Source organism: Bufo gargarizans, chromosome 1 (assembly GCF_014858855.1).
Source record: "Bufo gargarizans isolate SCDJY-AF-19 chromosome 1, ASM1485885v1, whole genome shotgun sequence".
NCBI classification, from domain to species: domain Eukaryota; kingdom Metazoa; phylum Chordata; class Amphibia; order Anura; family Bufonidae; genus Bufo; species Bufo gargarizans.
In genome coordinates this window covers 441,074,775-441,096,794 of record NC_058080.1, presented here as the reverse complement: position 1 = coordinate 441,096,794, position 22,020 = coordinate 441,074,775, and positions in this window count along the sequence as shown.

Below are 22,020 nucleotides of genomic sequence, written 5' to 3'. Positions count from 1 at the left end.
AGAATTCCCTTACGAAATTGGTCCCGGCAGCTCCTCCAGCGACTCTTTACTTCAGAAACTAGTAATAAAAATGGAAATTAAAAACAAATTACCACAAAATAACAAATTGCAGAGGATACATGCCATGTGCTATGCTAAAAGGGAGGACAGATATAATCACACATGTATACATTATCCAATTTTTACTTACCAAGCCTCTCTCGTCTGTGGGCATTCCTACTGTCCCAAACTGTGGAAAACATTTCTTTCACAATTTCGGTCCAAGCGCCTTCTTTCTTGTAACGGTCCAGATATTCATCAGACCTACTATCCCAAATACATGGCCACTCCTTCACCATGCTGATTAATTTGGAGACATCCATGTCTTTTGGGGCCTTTGGCATCTTTAACTTTGGCTCCGCAAGAGAAGTCTCAAGTAAATACCTCTCCCCAGCAGGGCCTGCAGACTGACACCTTTGAAGTTCACTTCCTGTCTTTCAAATCCATTCCCTGTTGCTAAGTTACTTGCGTTTACAACGCAACGCAACGCAACAATCTGGATGCAATGCGTTTTTCCCTGAAGCTCCATTCACTTCTATGGGGCCTGCGTTGCGTGAGAAACGCACAAAGAGGAGCATGCTGCGATTTTCACGCAACGCACAAGTGATGCGTGAAAAACAACGCTCATGTGCACAGCCCCATAGAAATGAATGGGTCAGGATTCAGTGCGGGTGCAGTGCGTTCACCTCCCGCATCGCACCCGCGCGGAAAACTCGCTCGTGTGAAAGGGGCCTTAGAAGTTTAGAAGCAAATCTTGAAATTTTTCTGAAATTTTTAAAAACCCACTTTTTGGGGACCAGTTCAGGTCTGAAGTCACTTTGCGAGGCTTACATAATAGAAACCACCCAAAAACTACACCCCTAACGGTATTCAAAACTGCTTTTACAAAAATTGTTAACCCTTTAGGTGTTCCACAAGAATTAATGGAAAATAGAGATACAATTTCAAAATTTCACTTTTTTGGCAGATTTTCAATTTTAATAATTTTTTTCCAGTTTTAAAGCAAGGGTTAACAGCGAAACAAAACTCATTATTTATGGCCCTGATTCTGTAGTTTACAGAAACACCCCATATGTGGTCGTAACCGCTGTACGGGCACACGGCAGGGCGCAGAAGGAAAGGAATGCCATACGGTTTTTGGAAGGCAGATTTTGCTAGACTGTTTTTTTTTTTACACCATGTCCCATTTAAAGCCCCCCTGATGCACCCCTAGAGTAGAAACTCCATAAAAGTGACCCCATCTAAGAAACTACACCCCTCATAGTATTCAAAACTGATTTTACAAACGTCGTTAACCCTTTAGGTGTTCCACAAGAATTAATGGAAAATAGAGATACAATTTCAAAATTTCACTTTTTTGGCAGATTTTCCATTTTAGTAATTTTTTTCCAGTTACAAAGCAAGGGTTAACAGCCAAACCAAACTCAATATTTATGGCCCTGATTCTGTAGTTTACAGAAACACCCCATATGTGGTCGTAAACCGCTGTACGGGCACACGGCAGGGCGCAGAAGGAAAGGAATGCTATACGGTTTTTGGAAGGCAGGTTTTGCTGGACTGTTTTTTTTGACACCATGTCCCATTAGAATCCCCCCTGATGCACCCCTAGAGTAGAAACTCCAAAAAAGTGACCCCATTTTAGAAACTACGGGATAGGGTGGCAGTTTTGTTGGTACTAGTTTAGGGTACATATGATTTTTGGTTGCTCTATATTACACTTTTTGTGAGGCAAGGTAACAAAAAATAGCTGTTTTGGCACCGTTTTAATTTTTTGTTATTTACAACATTCATCTGACAGGTTAGATCATGTAATATTTTTATAGACCAGGTTGTCACGGGTGCGGCGATACCTAATATGTATACTTTTTTTTTATATTTATGTAAGTTTTACACAATTATTTAGTGTTTCCATAGTCTGGGAGCCATAATTTTTTCAGCTTTTGGGCGATTACCTTGGGTAGGGAACTATTTTTGCGGGATGAGATGACGGTTTTATTGGCACTATTTTGGGGTGTGTGTGACTTTTTGATCGCTTGCTATTACACTTTTTGTGATGTAAGGTGACAAAAAATAGCTTTTTTTACACCGTTTTTATTTTTTTACGGTATTCACCTTAAGGGTTAGGTCATGTGATATTTTTATAGAGCAAGTTATTACAGACGCTGAGATACCTAATATGTATACTTTTCTTTTATTTATGTAAGTTTTACACAATGATTTCATTTTTGAAGCAAAAAAAAAAAAATCATGTTTTAGTGTTTCCATAGTCTGAGAGCCATCATTTTTTCAGTTTTTGGGCGATTACTTTGGGTAGGGTATGATTTTTGCAGGATGAGATGACGTTTTTATTGGCACTATTTTGGGGTGCATATGACTTTTTGATCGCTTGCTATTACACTTTTTGTGATGTAAGGTGACAAAAAATGGTTTATTTAGCAGAGTTAAAATTTTTTCTTTTTACAATGTTTATCTGAGGGGTTAGGTCATGTGATATTTTTATAGAGCCGGTCGATACGGACGCGTCGATACCTAATATGTATACCTTTCCCTATTTTTTACCAATTATTTTTTAACTTTATTTGGGGAAAATGACGTTTTTGTTTATTTTTGCTTGAAACTTTATATATTTTTGGGGGGAAACTTTATTTTTTCAACTTTTTTTTACTTAATTTTTTTTGTCCCACTTTGGGATTTCAACTTTTAGGAGTCTAATCCCTTTTACGATGCATTCCAATAATTCTGTATTGGAATGCATTGGCTGTATGAGTAATTCCTGCCTGTGAGATCCAAGGGGTTGCATCTCACAGGCTCGTCACCGGAAGGCAGCGCGATGCCTTCCTTAGACATCGCGATGCCTTCCATGCCATCGGGTCCCCTCTACAGCCGCATGGGGACCCGATGGCACCGCCGATCACCGCCGCACCCGTGGGTAAAAGCCGCAAACCGCAGGTCTGAATTGACCTGCAGTTTGCGGCGATCGCCGACACGGGAGGGTCACGGGACCCCACCCCCGGCAATGTGACAGGATGCCGGCTGAATGATTTCAGCCGGCATCCTGTCACATTTAACCCCTGCCGCGCCGCAATCACGATTTAAACTTAGGACGTACCGGTATGCCCTTAGTCCTTAAGGACTCGGGAAATAGGGCATACCGGTACGCCCTAAGTCCTTAAGGGGTTAAGTAATAAATATTTTATTAGGTATCACTTTCTGTTTTAAAAGTAGAGAAATTAAAATTTTGAAAATTGCCTATTTTTCAAAATTTTTGGTAAATTTGGGATTTTTTCATAAATTAATGTGAAATATATTGACTCAAATTTATGACTGTCATGAAGTACAACGTGTCACGAGAAAACAGTCTCAGAATGGCTCGGATAAGTAAAAGTGTTCCAAAGTTATTACCACATAAAGTGACACATGTCAGATTTGCAAAAAAATGGCCTGGGCAGGAAGGTGAAAACTGGCCCGGCGTAGAAGGGGTTAAGGCTGTGTTAACATCACTGTTTATGTTTCCGTTCTTCTGATCCGTTAGAAGTACATAAAACATATTTCAGACGGTCAGTATTTTGTCACTGTTTTGCGTCAGTATTTGATCAGTATTTGTAAGGCTACTTTCACACTTGCTCTTGTCAATGGGGACAAAACTGAACTGAACGAAACTGAATGCACCAGAATGTATTCCGTTCCATTTGGTCGCGTTCCCATTGCAGACAATGGGGTATTGATGTTTTATTTCCGATTTGATGTTTAAAAAAAAAGAAAGGAAGTCCTGGAAGTGATGATATGGCTCCCAGACCCTGATCTGAACATGATCGAACTTGACTGGGATTACATGAAGAGACAGAAGGATTTGAGCAAGCCTACATCTACAGTGGATCCGTAGTTAGCTCTTGGAGATGTCTGGAGTTTTTTCAAAAACTATGTGTAAGTGTACCTAGGAGAATTAATGCTGTTTTGAAGGCAAATGGTGGTCACAGTTAAGTGAAAACATAACTAATAATAATACTTTAAAAATGTCATATACAATAATAAGGTAAATGTGAAATGGTATCACCCTGGTAAGTGTAATCAGGCGACCATGTACTATAGGAGCAGTAATTCTGAAAGATGGTATTTGAAAACGTCTTAAGACGTCAGACAGGATTCACTCTGCTATCAATCAGTCCAGAGACCACTGGTCCTATAACTACAAGTGTTGTGTGGGTGCGCCAGGTGTAGGCAGGTTGAGACTTATCCACCATACAACACTGGTAGTAGACTAGGAAGAATGGGTGAGCTGGAGACGGACTAGACCGTAGGGTAAGTTGTGTGGGGCTGCAACAAAAGCAGATACAGGTGTTGGCCATTAATGCAGGCACTACATCCAGCGGACTCCGAGTCCTGCTCTGCTTAGTGCCCACAAAACAGGTATGCAAGGGGAGAGCAGGCAAAGTACTGTCCTAGCATTACAGGTAGTGTTCAGGCTAACAGTATTCAGCCACATGGAGTAGCTAATAGGGCTACTGGCACTTGATAGGGGGGCTACTGGCACATGATAGGGGGGGTGACTGGTACATGATAGGGGGGGGGGGGCACTCTGGCTACTGGCACATGATGGTGGGGGGGCTCTTATTACTGGCACATGATTTGGGGCATCTATGGGAGCACATCTTACTGGCACATGATTAGGGGGCATCTATGGGGGCACATCTTACTGGCACATTATTTGGTGGCACTATAGGGGCATCTACTGAGGCTAAAAAGAGGGGGTATTGAATATGGGGGGCTCTGTATAGGGGCATTTTATATTGGGACATATTATGGTGGGTACTATGGGGAAGGGGGGAGAGGAGCACTATGGGATCATCTATGGGGGCACTGAGAAGGGGTATATTATATTGGCACATTATGGGAACATTAGCTCAACTGGGGGCATTACAAGGGGGTATGTTTTGCACATTATAAGGAGAATAATTTCTACTGGGGGGGCATTATGGTGGGCTTTATTACTCCCCCATGGTATGACCCCTTAGTAGCAGCACCAGCCTCTCCCTGCTCTGCTATTCCTCTGCTCTTTCTCCAAATACTTATTATGAAATCTTTCTCATTAGGATAAAGCACAACATCAGCTCCGCCGAGCCCCCGGCCAAGTGTGGAAGTGGTGTCTGAGATCCCCAAGGGTCAAGCCAAGTAATTGTAATTTCATGTGGAATATGTTTATGTTATACACATATAGCCTAAACTGTACCACACAATATACAGTATACCGCTACACTGTGCCAAACAATGTACAGTATACCGATACACTGTGCCACACAATATACAGTATACCTCTACACTGTGCCACACAATATACAGTATACCGCTACACTGTGCCACACAATATACATTATACCTCTACACTGTGCCACACAATATACAGTATACCGCTACACTGTGCCACACAATATAAAGTATACATCTACACTGTCCCCCACAATATACAGTATACCGCTACACTGTGCCACACAATATACAGTATACCTCTACACTGTGCCACACAATATACAGTATACCTCTACACTGTGCCACACAATATACAGTATACCTCTACACTGTGCCCCACAATATACAGTATACCGCTACACTGTGTCACACAATATACAGTATACCGCTACACTGTGCCACACAATATACAGTATACCTCTACACTGTGCCCCACAATGCACAGTATACCTCTATACTGTGCCACACAATATACAGTATACCTCTACACTGTGCCCCACAATGTACAGTATACCTCTACACTGTGCCACACAATGTACAGTATACCTCTACACTGTGCCCCACAATGTACAGTATACCTCTACACTGTGCCCCACAATGTACAGTATACCTCTACACTGTGCCACACAATATACAGTATACCTCTACGCTGTGCCACACAATATACAGTATACCTCTACACTGTGCCACACAATATACAGTATACCTCTACACTGTGCCCCACAATATACAGTATACCTCTACACTGTGCCACACAATATACAGTATACCTCTACACTGTGCCACACAATATACAGTATACCTCTACACTGTGCCACACAATATACAGTATACCTCTACACTGTGCCCCACAATATACAGTATACCGCTACACTGTGTCACACAATATACAGTATACCGCTACACTGTGCCACACAATATACAGTATACCTCTACACTGTGCCCCACAATGCACAGTATACCTCTATACTGTGCCACACAATATACAGTATACCTCTACACTGTGCCCCACAATGTACAGTATACCTCTACACTGTGCCACACAATGTACAGTATACCTCTACACTGTGCCCCACAATATACAGTATACCTCTACACTGTGCCACACAATATACAGTATACCTCTACACTGTGCCACACAATATACAGTATACCTCTACACTGTGCCACACAATATACAGTATACCTCTACACTGTGCCCCACAATATACAGTATACCGCTACACTGTGTCACACAATATACAGTATACCGCTACACTGTGCCACACAATATACAGTATACCTCTACACTGTGCCCCACAATGCACAGTATACCTCTATACTGTGCCACACAATATACAGTATACCTCTACACTGTGCCCCACAATGTACAGTATACCTCTACACTGTGCCACACAATGTACAGTATACCTCTACACTGTGCCCCACAATGTACAGTATACCTCTACACTGTGCCACACAAAGTACAGTATACCTCTACACTGTGCCACACAATATACAGTATACCTCTACACTGTGCCACACAATATACAGTATACCTCTACACTGTGCCACACAATATACAGTATACCTCTACACTGTGCCACACAATATACAGTATACCTCTACACTGTGTAGGGGGTTATACTGTTTATTGTACAGCATGGCACAGAGGTTATATTGTCCGGCATGGTGTAACCTCCATACCTTTTATGTACAGTATACAGTAATCCGCCTTGCCATCTATGCTTTGAATTGTGGGATTTTACTAGTTATACGACGTAAAGTCATGATTTTAGTAAGACACGGAGGCGAGTATTGCTATTCTCTTTCTTTACTTAAATTATAGCAGCAAACACACAGGAAGAGAAAAAAGTGCCCCTGTAACCCAGGCAACCAGCCACTCCCCCGGACTAGCCGGTATAAGAGCCAGCTCCACCACACAGTCCTCCTCTTTCTTTGTAACTCATCATAGCGAACAGGAAGAACCAACAACTAGGAACTGCGGAACTCCAATCATCTTGGCAGACACTGGACCGCATCAACCGGAACCCGAACAGTCCTGGCACGGCTTGTCAACGAAGAACCAATCGCCAGACAGCGAAACCGAAGGAACATCTGGAACTGCGAATCCTGGAGGTACTTCTGGAACCGCAACTTCTGGAGGTATCAACCTAAAGGCAAAAAAACAAGACGCGATGACTCGACACCGTCCTACTACGGAAGGTATCTCTGAGGCATGCAACCGGCAAAACAGATAAAATCATCACCGTCCTACTACGGAAGGAACCTGTCAGGCATGCAATCGGCAATACAGATAAAATCAGCAATAACCATACATATCATGCAGAGAAGTACTTACCATACCCAAGACCCAACCAGGGTGGGAGCAGAAAATACAGGGAGGGCAATACTCGCCTCTGTGTCTTACTAAAATCATGACTTTACATCGTATAACTAGTAAAATCCAACAATTTTAGAACAGACACGGAGGCTTCGTATTGCAAGTTCAAAGCTGCATGACCACCGCAGAAATTGCATGAGGAGACGGGCGGAAATAGAAATCCTGGAAGGTAGATTCTCACGACCAATCGGCCGCCCTAAGGATATCCTGCAACCGAGCCCCAGAAGCCAACATAGCAGTGGCCGAAGCGCTGCGCGTGGAATGAGCCGTAAAGGTGGAAGTGTCTACCCCAGCCAGCGAAAGAACCCACTTGACCCAACGAGCCAAAGTGGTGGTAGAAACAGGGGCAAAGGGAGCGCGACAGGCTAGGAAAAGATTCGGACAGGTAGGAAAGCGGTGAGCCTGAGTCCTAATCTCATACTCACGAAGGCAAGCGACTGGACACAAGTCAGGCCTAGCCGCAAAAGCCGGGTAAGAGATCAAACGAGAGGAAGATTTTGTGCGCCTGGAAACTAAAAAGGACACCCCCTCGGGCGTAAACGACCTAGCCGTAAGGTCCAGAGCCTGGACGTCGGAAACCCACCTGCAAGACACCAAACACAGTAGGGAGACAAGCTTGGCCGACAGGTGGCGCAAGGAAAGATCCGAGTTAGAAGGCCAGGACGAAAAAAGCGACAGAACCAATGAAACGTCCCAGGTAGAAGAATACTTAGTCTTAGGGGGACGAGACAGCCGTGCACCCTTCAGAAGACGGCACACCAGGGGACGACCATCGAAACCCTGGTGGGATGAAGAAATTGTAGACAGATACACGTTGATGGTCCGGTAGGCCCGGCCCTCCTCAAACAAAGCCGTCAAGAAACTAAGGACGGCTGAAACAGATGCTGATACGGGATCCAAGTTCCTTCCCATGCACCAACTAGCCCAAGCCCTCCAGGCGGAACGATATGCGCGTCTAGTGCCGGGCGCCCAAGCGTTGGCCAGTAGGTGTCTAGTCGAGACCGGAAGTCCCTGGAGTTCGCCGGAGATCCCGAGATCCTCCAGGCCAGGAGAGACAGGGATCCCCCCGTCAGAAGTGGGTGAAATTGACCGAGGGGGCCCAAGATCAGGTCCGGAAGGGCCGGCAACAACCTGGGGATATCCACCGTCAACTCGAGGAGCTGAGGGAACCACGCCTGAGACCTCCAAAACGGGGTCACTAACACCAATTCGGCCAACTGGTGCCTGACCTGAAGGAGAACCCTGGGAATGAGAGCAAAGGGAGGAAAAGCATAGAGGAGCACGTTGGACCAGTCCTGGAGGAACGCATCCACAGCTTCCGCCGGGGGATCCGGCCTCCAGCTGAAGAACCGCGGAAGCTGGGCATTGAGCCGAGATGCAAAAAGGTCTACAGACGGAGGGCCCCACAGAGAGCAGATACCGCAGAAGACTTCCACCTTGAGCTTCCAATCGCTGGAGTCCGCTCAATGGCGAGAGCTCCAATCCGCCTCGGTGTTGTGGAGGCCCGGAAGGTAGTCTGCACGGACAACTAGATTCTTGGAGAAACAATAGAGTTCCAAAAATCCTTCGCCAAACGCGCTAGCAAGGCGGAGCGAGTGCCGCCCAAGTGATTGACATACCTCACAGCGGACACGTTGTCCATACGGAGGCGAATGCAAGCATTCACCTTGTCGCACGTAAAACTCCGGATCGCAAAGGACCCGGCTAGCAATTCCAGGGCATTGATATGGAGGTTGGACTCCTCCTGAGACCAAAGGCCCCCCGTTGACACCCCGTCGCAGTGGGCACCCCATCCGAGAAGGCTGGCATCGGAGTCCACGGTGAACTCCGGGCGAGAGCCAAAAATGGCCCTGCCGTTCCAGGCCGACAGGTTGTGGATCCACCAAGACAGCTCGTCTCGTGTCTCGACATCCAACGAGACGACATCCGCATAAGAGGCACCCCCCCGAAGGTGGGCGATCTTCAAGCGTTGAAGGGCCCGATAGTGGAGGGGCGCAGGAAAGACCGCCTGGATGGATGCCGAAAGGAAGCCGATTATGCGGGCCAGATGGCGCAGGGAAACCTGGGGGCGCCGTAAAGTTCGTCGCAACTCCTTGCGAATGGCGCGCACCTTCTCCAAGGGAAGGCTGAGAGACTCGGACTCCGAATCCACTAGGAAACCCAGGAATTCCATGCTCCTGGACGGTGACAGGCATGACTTCTCCCAATTGAGCAGGAAACCCAGCTGCGAGAGGAGGTCTGTCGCCCACCGAAGGTGGGACAGAAGCGTATCCCTGCTCCGGGCCATTATCAGGATGTCGTCCAGATAGATGATGAGACGGACACCCCTGGCCCGAAGCCAGGCCACTACCGGCCGCAGGAGTTTGGTAAAACCCCAAGGAGCGGAGGAGAGGCCAAAGGGCAGACAAGTAAAGCGCCAGGTCTCCCCGTTCCAGAGAAACCTGAGAAGGTCTCGGGATTGAAGCGCAATCGGGACCGTAAGATAAGCATCTTGGAGGTCCAGTTTGACCATCCAGTCCCCCGGCAGAAAAAGGTCCCGCAAGAGATGGATGCCCTCCATTTTCAAATGCCTGTAGCGCACTAGAGCGTTCAGGGCGCGGAGGTTGATAACCGGGCGCATCTGACCTCCCTTTTTCTCGACCAGAAAGATGTTGCTTACTACCCCTGGGGAAGAGGCGAGCGCACGCTCCACGGCTCCTTTTCTGTATAGGGTGGAGAGTTCCTCCTGGACCAAAGCGCGGTCCGCTGCGGAAAGAACAATCGGGTGGGGGCGCGGAATGTGGTCTGGGGAGGAGATTAGCTCTATCTGGAAGCCCAGGACCGTGGAGAGGACCCAACTGCCCCATGTAATGGTCTGCCAGGCAGGGAAAAATTTTTGGAGTCTGCCCCCTACAGGTGGATTGAAAGAAACATGAGGAAACGGCAATCCGCGGCACACTATCCTGTGGGTGAGGCAAGTCACCGGTCAAAAGGGTTCTGGAGGCCTGAGTATCCTGTTGGGGCTCATTCATAGCAGTAGGTGGGGAAGGCCCAGAGGGCGACTCCTGCTCCACAATCTGCGCGTCACCGGAGTGGGTCACTGTCCCTGTTGGGACAGGGTATGAGAGATAGTGGCTGACACAGAGCCCATAGCCGAGGCAATGGCATCCGCCACCGCCTTCTGAAGGAATGATGCGGCATCAGGGACCGGAGCAAGAGGGATATAAGGGACTAAAGGAGGAGCATCATCCCCAGGGGAAGGGGGGTTAACGGACGGGGCAGACATGATAAAACACCCTAATATGGCCAACTAAGGCACCTAACCAAAGCGAAGCGCTAATGTGGCCGCACTAAAACCTGACAGAGCCGGGGAGCAGGGTCAGCAGGGCACGGCAGGTAGTGGACGAATCCCAAGATGGCTGCCGAAGTCACGCGAGACTACTGGTCAGCGGGAAGCCCGCGCTGCCGAGATCTTGCGAGACTTCTGGCGCAACCGCCGGAGCCATGGCGAGACTAATCAGATGGGGACAGAGTGAGGCAGCGTACGGGACAGGGCAGGAGACTTAACCTAGAGGAAAAAAGGAAGACCCCACCTGGCGAAACAACGCACAGGGGGGACCGCAAGACAGCTAAGGAAAAAGCAAACGCATTCACTGTGGGAAAAAATATAAATCAGGTAAACGATATTACACATGACATGATACTCATCTTCCTGTGAGCAGCAAGAAAGAGGAGGACTGTGTGGTGGAGCTGGCTCTTATACCGGCTAGTCCGGGGGAGTGGCTGGTTGCCTGGGTTACAGGGCCACTTTTTTCTCTTCCTGTGTGTTTGCTGCTATAATTTAAGTAAAGAAAGAGAATAGCAATACGAAGCCTCCGTGTCTGTTCTAAAATCTGGTTTTGTATGTTACTTGGTTTTTGTACATTTACTTATGACGTGACAGTTTTTTGGTTTTGCACATTATTGATGATTGTATTTCATGACTACTCTTCTAAGGGTATTGCCTTCCTTTATACTGCAGTTCTCCTGTACCACTCTGCCTGCGACTTTTAGCAGTTTAAGCAGTAATTTATGATTTTCTTTTGCTCTCAATAAATCTTGTGTTGAGCATAATAATATATATATTGTGAGACGGTTGCAAGTAATCTTCTGATATGATTTCATCGAGCAGTTTTGATGGGGGGGGAGTTTTTTTTTACACTCGCCCTGAGAGAAATTTTACCTAGAAACTGCACTGCTACATTGTTTGGGGTTTTGAGCACTTGCTCCCATTGAGGCCACTTCATTCTGGGATTTTTTTTTTCTTGACATATATATGGAATGTGCCATAGTTTATAGGTGGGGCTCGTAGCCTCCTTCTACCCTCCCATTGTATTAGTGATCTTACTATGGAGGTATGTGGGAGTTTGGCTGTGAGTCAGACCTCAGCACCTATCGGACTGTGTTCACACAGTGTAGGTAGGTTAGCGGTAGGAACCATGCCACACTGAGATACCTTGACGGGGTGCCTTTGGCTCTGATATGTTTCTGACTGGAATATATTGGCCAAAGTCTCAGTTTTTAACATCAGCGTGAGGGTTTGGCCAGTATTGTCAGTAGCATATTATTGTAGTGCACCTTTTGCAGTGAATTATGGATTTTTATATACTCATCCACACATTATCCCATCTTGTGTAGGATGCCTTTGTGGTGCATGTGGTCCGCTGCCGACATCCTCCATTGTATGCATTCTTGCTGGGCATTGGCAAATTTGCCGCTAGCAGCGGATCACATGCAGAGGATTTGCTCTCCCGGGTATAGGTCATCAATATTAAAAGCCCAGAGAACCCCTTTAACTCATTCTAATCCTGCCTGTAATGATATCACCTCTGTGTATAGATAAGACAGGATCCTCCACTCACAATAGGTGATTGTCACATCTTATCTATTCTTTCCCTGTACAATTACCTCTGCATAGAACATTTTGTGAATGAGAATTATTAAAACATAACCTTTTACTAGGTCCTTTAAAATATATGGATACCACTGGGTGAAAGACAACAAGTTACAAGTACCTCCACTGATAATTATCTCACATTAAGTAGATAAATGGGTGGGTCTTACCACGTCTTGTGGATACCACGGCCTGTGGAGGGCAGTCCAGGTGATAAATGGTAACCGGAACCTGCATGACCAAGGTGCTGGTGTCTGGCGGTGGTGTAGGTACTCCTATGAGACCCTATTGTGTCTTGCCTGCCTATAAATAGGGCTGGGGTTTATTCTGGACACCTGCCTAACACACATGGAGCACCCGCCCCGACAGGGGCGACCCCATACCGAACCTGTCCCTCAGTATGGGCCTTAGTACTATGCTAACCCTAATTACAAAGCCCTACATGCCATGTTTCGGTCTTACTTTACAGACCTCATCAGGGGACTTCAACGATATATTCAAGGATAGTGAAAGAAGAGGGTCGTTTTTAGCCTCGTGCTTTCACTCTGGATATTCAATGAATCGTATCCAAGCATTACCATGGGAAGTGTCCCATCTAAGCTGCGTGTCTCACCTCAAACAGTGGTGATTTGGGTGCTCACCCAAATCCCATGGTAATTCTTGGATACGATTCATTGAATATCCAGAGTGAAAGCACGAGGCTAAAAACGACCCTCTTCTTTCACTATCCTTGAATACTTCGTTGAAGTCCCCTGATGAGTTCTGGAAAGTAAGACCAAAACATGGCATGTAGGGCTTTGTAATTAGGGTTAGCATAGTACTAAGGCCCATACTGAGGGACAGGTTCGGTATGGGGTCGCCCCTGTCGGGGCGGGTGCTCCATGTGTGTTAGGCAGGTGTCCAGAATAGACCCCAGCCCTATTTATAGGCATGCAAGACACAATAGGGTCTCATAGGAGTACCTACACCACCGCCAGACACCAGCACCTTGGTCACGCAGGTTCCGGTTACCATTTATCACCTGGACTGCCCTCCACAGGCCGTGGTATCCACAAGACGTGGTAAGACCCACCCATTTATCTACTTAATGTGAGATAATTATCAGTGGAGGTACTTGTAACTTGTTGTCTTTCACCCAGTGGTATCTACGGTATATATTTTAAAGGACCTAGTAAAGGTTATGTTTTAATAATTCTCATTCACAAAATAATTCTGCTAAATTTGGGTGTGACTAATACCGCTACACACAACATTGTATGTTGGTATCTTAAATATTGTTTCATCTGCACAGAACATGCCTAAAAAACTCTTCTATAGAATTCAATAGGGCCCTTCCTGTTAGGTACAGGGGGCTGGGTGGAGAGGAGTGGCTTGTCTCACTTCAGTAAATGGCATTTATCATATAGAGAAAGTTAATACAAAGCACTTACTAATATTTTGTTATTGTCCATATTGCTTCCTTTTGCTGGATTCATTCATTTTTCCATCACATTATACACTGCTTGTTTCCATGTTTACGACCACCCTGTAATCCAGCATTGGTGGCCATGTTTGTACAATATAGGAAAGTGGCTTGTATTAACTTTCTCTACATGATAAATGCTACTGTATTTGCTGAGGTGAGACAACCCCTTTAAATAGCTGCACTGTCAGCCATATTAGCTACTCCATGTAGCTGAATACTCTTAGCCTGAACGGTACCTGTAATGCCAGGACAGTACTTTGCCTGCTCCCCCCTTGCATACCTGTTTTGTGGGCATTAAGCAGGACTTTGAGTTTCCGTATTTCACCGACGCATGCTGCATCCTAATCCATTCATTTTAATATGTTAGTTCACATTTCCGTGTTTTTCTGCGGTCCGTGTGTCCGCAAAAAAAGCATAGATGCATGCACTACTTTTATTCGTGTTCTGGACTGCACACATACATTCAAGTCAATTGGTCCATGAAAAATGCAGATGGAAAACAGATGCCATCCATTTTGCGTCCTTTTTTCACAGACAGGTGCTAGGAGACACTTGGAAATCCCCTAGAAGACGACATCCGCAGCCAGAGAAGTAGGAGAGCAGATAGCACCTTGGAAAGCAACCTGTGTGCCACTATGGCACCTATTATCAATGTTGAGAGGCTAACTACGTTGATACATGATCGCCCAGAACACTGGAACACAAGGACCCCTGAGTGGATGCTGCCTGGACCAAAGTTACAAAGGAATTACAACCCACAGAGTGGGAGAAGAGTGGGGAGTCACAGCAGGCAGTGTTAGGTAAGGTTTGCCAGACAATGCTGGTATGTTAAATGTCTTTTGGTTATATGTTTCTGCTTTTTGTCCTTTAAAGGCTATGTTCACCTTTGGGGGCAATTTTTTTATTATTGTATTGTACTTATTTTGAGCTAAAAATAAAAAAATTTCAACTCTCCCGGCCCTCCTCTCCAACTTCCCAAACTATCCGCGCTTGACTCTGCCACTCTGGAGACTGCATTCACGGACGCTGAACTTCATAGGGTTCTTCTTAAGTCGTTCCCGGGTGGCAAGAGCCCGTGCCCCGATGGGTTTACAGCTAGGTTCTACAAATCCTTCACTTCCACCCTCTCCCCTATTCTGTTCCAGGTCTTCAATGGAGTGTCTCCTGGGCTCCCCTTCCCGGCGCAGACCACCGAGGCGCATATCACGGTTATCCCGAAACCGGGGAAGGACCCGCACCTGTGTGCCAGCTACCGTCCTATCTCCCTCTTGAACGTAGATCTTAAGATCTTTGCCAAATTAATGGCGAATAGATTGAACACTTATCTACCATCACTAATCTGTACTGATCAGGTTGGGTTTGTGCCGGGGAGGGAGGCCCGGGATAACACCCTTAAAACCCTAGATATCATCCACTATGCCAAATCAAAGAAGATCCCCCTTATGATACTTTCCCTAGACGCAGAAAAGGCCTTCGACCGGCTATCTTGGCGCGTCATCCATGAGGCTCTCTTACACATAGGCTTGGGCCCGATATTGCTGTCAAAGATACTGACACTATACCAACACCCCACTGCTAGAGTCAAAGTAAATGGGGCCCTTCCCCCCCCCCTTTCCAATCCACAATGGGACACGGCAAGGTTGCCCATTGTCCGCCTTGCTATACGTCCTAGTCATGGAGCACCTGCTGGCCTCCATACGTGCCAATCCAGATATAATGGGGATAACGATTGGATCACAAGAGTATAAATGCGCTGCGTTTGCTGACGATCTCCTTCTCTACATAACCAACCCACGCATTTCTTTACCATCTTTGCTTCTGGAGATATTTCAATTTGGTGCTTGGTCCAATTTCATAATCAACATGTCTAAGTCGGAAGCCCTAGACGTCACTTTGCCAAGCGACCTGACCCCCGTTCTTAAGGCTTCTTTTCCCTTTGCTTGGCCACCAGGAGGTATAACATATTTGGAGATAAAGGTGACAGCAGATCTCTCACGACTTCATAAATTGAACTTCGCGCCCCTTCTCCTACAGTTTTAAAAAGATCTAGATGGATGGCGCAAACGAGACTTCTGGTTTGGTAGGATCAGCATATTAAAGATGACCCTCTTACCAAAACTACTGTACCTTTTACAGACCATCCCCCTTGCATCCCATCCACATTCTGGTCCCAACTCCGCAGATGCTTCACGCAGTTTGTATGGGCTCCTGGCCGACCGCGGATAAAATGGGAGATAATGACTCGCACCAAGGAAACTGGAGGGGTGGGTCTCCCAGACTGTCGACTATATTACCACTCTGCAGCCTATGCCCGACTGTTGGACTTGACGCGCACTGACACTTCCAAATCATGGGTGCAAATTACAAAGGACTCCTCACCGTGCTCGGTAACAACCCTCCCATGGTTGGTGGGCTCTCCACGTCAAACGTCATCGCAATTGTCCTTCTCTGCCCATCATACCCTCGTAACCTTAGCATCCATAGGTTGCTTAATTTCGTTGATTGACCCTAAAGGCCCTCTAGTGCCAGTTACTGATCACCCCAGATTCCCTCCAGGACGCTCATCTAGACACTTTCTTCAGGGCACAAGAACCCGCCCAATCAGGTTCTACCAGGTCCTCTCTGGTCCCACACTGAAACCTCTGTCCCAAATACTGGAAGCTCCACTAGCCTGTAATTCCTTTGAAAAGCTGCAGCTTCAGCACTTTTATACCTCCTTAAGCAAAACCCACACTCTGGCCCGGAAACTCACTGAGCTTGAGCAGATATGTGTCTCCCCCTCAGCGATCTCACACCCCATATCCTCTGTATTCAAGCTGCTGATACACCAGCGATCCTCATGCCTTCCTCCATATTGTCAGGCCTGGGAGCGGAATCTGGGGAATCAATATACCCCAGCCCAGTGGAACAGATGCTTCCTTCTATCGCACAAATTAACAATTTCGGCCAAAGCTCAAGAAACGAGCTACAAAATCGTATCCAGATGGTACAGAGTACCAGCGTTACTCCACAAATGGTTCCCGACAGTATCGGACCGTTGTTGGAGGTGCCTCAAGGAGGAAGGCACGATGATCCACGTGTGGTGGAATTGTAGTGGCTTACGGCCCTTCTGGAACTTTGTTCATAAAATAATCAAAGAAGTCACAGGAGTCCCCATTCAAAACTCTCCAGAAGCCCTCTTACTGTTCGATTGTGTCCTGAATGTCCCAGCATATAAGAAATCCCTCCTAAAGTACATGGTACAGGCAGCAAAGGCGGTGATTCCCAGGCATTGGAAATCCTCCTCTCCCCCCTCGCCTAAGGAGTGGTTTGATGAAATTGCTTTGTATCAGAGGCTGGAAGACCTCATTAGTATTACGCCCGCAGACACCTCACGATATGTGAAGATTTGGAGCCCCTAGGAAGCCTTTCGCTCTTCACCCGCATTTCGGGATGCGCAGGTCTAACCTCTTCAAAGGAAACTGTACCCCTTCTCCTTTCCCCCTTCTTTTCCTCCCCACTGACCCCTTGTCCAATGTCTCGTCTGTCTGCCTACTATTATAATTTGCATGTCCACTTGGATATGCCTAAATCATATTCTTCCATGATTTACATTGCCTGATGTCGGGTGTTTCCACCCACTACAGCTCTGTAGACATCATACTTGTACTGTTAATATCGCTTGAATTTGCACCTGTTTCTATTTGTTATGCTGCAAAATCTCAATAAAACCTAAATGGAGAAAAAAATTTTTTTTTCAATTGGTCTTTATTAACAATATGGAATCCATTTTTGTGTACAAAGCTGACATACTCTACTCAGGGGAGCACCCAGGAATTTTGTCTAGGGGGGGTCCGAAAGGCAAAAAATGTGGCATGTGTAGTGCGCTAATTCAATTTTTCAAAGCCCCCTTTATATTTAAAACTGCGGGGGCGGGTGTAGTGTGTTGCACTGATTCTCTTACTTGGCGATTCTAAAAGCTCTGTTGGAGAATAACAATGAGGCGCGTGAAGCGCGCCGCATTTTTTTTTAGCCCCACCCATTATTAAAAGCCCCTCCTACATATAATAGGCCACTCCCAACAAACACTGTACAGCTGACATTCTATAGTTGCGGCTTGTCTCTACACATCATACGGAGAGAGGGGGAGGTCTGTCCTGGCTGCACTGCCTGCTTCAAATCATACAATAAACAGCCGGCTGCAGCCAGGAAGTTCCTCCGCTCTCCTCCCTCCCCAGATCCTGCTCAAGGCCTGTGGTTCCCCCCACCATCTGCCTGCTGCCCCCTTTGGCTGTCCTCACCCAGCTCTGAAACCTCCTTCTGCAAATGGCAGGGGGAGGAGCCGGAGCATCTCCTCTCCTACATAGCGCCCCATACCTCTTACATCCAGTGATGTCACCTTTGTTGTAGACATTCTCTTTCCTCATCTTCTCCATTCAGACCAGACCGCCATGATGATTTTTCTGCCATCTCCCGTCTCTGCAGAGATTAACAAACAGACATTAGTTTCCCACATTTCCATCATCTTCACATCTTCTGAACACCCTTTCCTGCCACCCCCAATACTGTGCCCGCTGTGCCCCCAATACTATACTGCAGAAACAGTCCCCCTGGAAATACTGCTACCACACAGATAGTGCCCCAATACTGTGCCCGCTGTGCCCCCAATACTATACTGCAGAAACAGTCCCCCTGGAAATACTGCTACCACACAGATAGTGCCCCCTTCAACAATTATTGGCACACAGTGCTCTAAAAAAATCTCCTACGCCCCCTCCCCCGTAGGTGCGCCACTGACTCTACTAGAGGCCTGTGGATTTTCTGTCATCTGGGGAGCAGACAGGATCCTTATCTCTGCTCTATGACATTATAAACACTCATTAAAGCTCAATCCTTATCTTACTGATAAGAATGTAGCTTAACCCCTTAACGACCCAGGAGAAGAATGCTCGTCCTCAAACGCCGGCACTTAGCGCTCGAGGATGAGCGCTCTCGTCCTGCAGTCGTTCCTCCCCTCGCGTGCGGTCCCCCCGGTCAGCAGCAGAGATCCGGCGGTTACTGACTGTCGGATCCCTGCTGCATCCACCAGCATCGGCGATAACGCAGATGCCAGTGGATTAACCCCTCATATGCTGCGGTCAGCGCTGACCACAGCATGTGGGAGGTTTGCGCTCCCTCACCTCATGCATCGGGTCCCCGCTCTGCTGTGGCGGGGACTCGATCGTTGCCATGGCAGCCCCAGGCCATTCCAAGGCTTGGAGCCTGTCATGTACGGAAGCCTAAGAGGCCCAGCCCCCAGGCTGGGTCTCCTAGGCAACTGTTAGCGTCTTACAGTGTAAGACACTAACAGTTCAATACAGCACAATACAGATGTATTGTGCTGTATTTAAACAAGGATCAGACTCTGTCCCATAGTGGGACAAAAAATAAAGTGAAAAAAAAGTTAATAAAATTAAAAGTTTCAAGTAAAAAAAAAAAAAAGCGTCCTTTTCCCCCCAAAAATAAAAAAAATTGTAAAAAAAAATAATGAAAAGACATATGGACATATTAGGTATCGCCGCGTCCGTATCGACCAGCTCTATAGAAATATCACATGACCTAAACCCTCAGAAGAACATAAAACGTAAAAAAAATAAAAATAAACTGTGCTAAATAAACCATTTTTTTGTTACCTTACATCACAAAAAATGTAATAGCAAGCGATCAAAAAGTCATATGCACCCCAAAATAGTGCCAATCAAACCTTCATCTCATGCCGCAAAAAATGAGACCCTACCTAAGATAATTGGCCCAAAAAGTGAAAAAACTATGGCTCTAAAAACATGGGGACACTAAAACATGATTTTTTTTGTTTCAAAAATGATATTATTGTGTAAAACTTACATAAATAAAAAAAAGTATACATATTAGGTATCGCCACGTCCGTATCAACCAGCTCTATAGAAATATCACATGACCAAAAATCATATGTACCCTAAACTAGTACCAACAAAACTTCCACCCTATCCCGTAGTTTCTAATATGGGGTTACTTTTTTGGAGTTTCTACTCTAGGGGTGCATCAGGGGGGGGGCTTCAAATGGGACATGGTGTCAAAAAAAACCAGTCTAGCAAAATCTGCCTTCCAACAACCGTATGGCATTCCTTTCCTTCTGCGCCCTGCCGTGTGTCCGTACAGCAGTTTACGACCACATATGGGGTGTTTCTGTAAACTACTGAATCAGGGCCATAAATATTGAGTTTTGTTTGGCTGTTAACCCTTGCTTTGTTACTGGAAAAAATGGATTAAAATGGAAAATTTGCAAAAAAATTGAAATTCTGAAATTTCATCTCTATTTGCCAATAACTCTTGTGGAACACCTAAAGGGTTAATGACGTTTGTAAAATCAGTACCTTGAGGGGTCTATTTTCTTAGATGGGGTCACTTTTATGGAGTTTCTACTCAGGGGTGCATCAGGGGGGCTTCAAATGGGACATGGTGTCCAAAAAAACAGTCTAGCAAAATCTGCCTTACAAAAACCGTATGGCATTCCTTTCCTTCTGCGCCCTGCCGTGTGCCCGTACAACAGTTTACGACCACATATGGGATGTTTCTGTAAACGACAGAATCAGGGCCATAAATATTTAGTTTTGTTTGGCTGTTAACCCTTGCTTTGTTACTGGAAAAAATGGATAAAAATTGAAAATTTGCCAAAAAATTGAAATTCTGAAATGTAATCTCTATTTGCCAATAACTCTTGTGGAACACCTAAAGGGTTAACGACGTTTGTAACATCTGTTTTGAATAGCTTGAGGGGTGTAGTTTCTTAGATGGGGTCACTTTTATGGAGTTTCTACTCATGGTGTGCATCAGGGGGGCTTCAAATGGGATTTGGTGTCCAAAAAAACTGTCTAGCAAAATCTGCCTTCCAAAAACCATATGGCATTCCTTTCCTTCTGTGCCCTGCCGTTGGCCCGTACAGCAGTTTACGACCACATATGGGGTGTTCTGCCAAAAAAGTGACATTTTTAAATTGTATCTCTATTTTCCATTAATTCTTGTGGAACACCTAAAGGGTTAACAACGTTTGTAAAATCAGTTTTGAATACCTTGAGGGGTGTAGTTTCTTACATGGGGTCACTTTTTTAGAGTTTCTACTCTAGGGGTGCATCAGAGGGGCTTCAAATGGGACATGGTGTAAAAAAAAACAGTCTAGCAAAATCTGCCTTCCAAAAACCGTATGGCATTCCTTTCCTTCTGCGCCCTGCCGTGTGCCCGTACAGCAGTTTACAACCACATATGGGGTGTTTCTGTAAACTACAGAATCAGGGCCATAAATAATGGGTTTTGTTTGGCTGTTAACCCTTGCTTTGTAACTGGGAAAAAAAATATTAAAATGGGAAATCTGCCAAAAAAGGGAAATTTGGAAATTGTATCGCTATTTTCCATTAATTCTTGTGAAACACCTAAAGGGTTAACAACGTTTGTAAAATCAGTTTTAAATACCTTGAGGGGTGTAGTTTCTAGAATGGGGTCATTTTTGGGTGGTTTCTATCATGTAAGCTTTTTAAGGACCTGAACTGGTCCTTAAAAAGTTGGTTTTTTGAAAATTTCTGAGAAATTTCAAGATTTACTTCTAATCTTCTAAGCCTTGTAACCTCCCCCAAAAATAAAATGTCATTCCCAAAATGATCCTAACATGAAGAAGACATATGGGAAATGTAAAGTAATAACTCTTTTTATAGGTATTCATATGTATTATAGAAGTAGAGAAATTGAAACTTGGAAATTTGCAAATTTTTCAATTTGTTTTGTAAATTTGGTATTTCTTTATAAATAAAAATTCATTTTTTGGACTCCATTTTACCAGTGTCATGAAGTACAATATGTGACGAAAAAACGATCTCAGAATGGCCTGGATAAGTCAAAGCGTTTTAAAGTTATCACCACATAAAGTGACACTGGTCAGATTTGCAAGAAATGGCCTGGTCCTGAAGGTGAAAATTAGCCCGCTCCTTA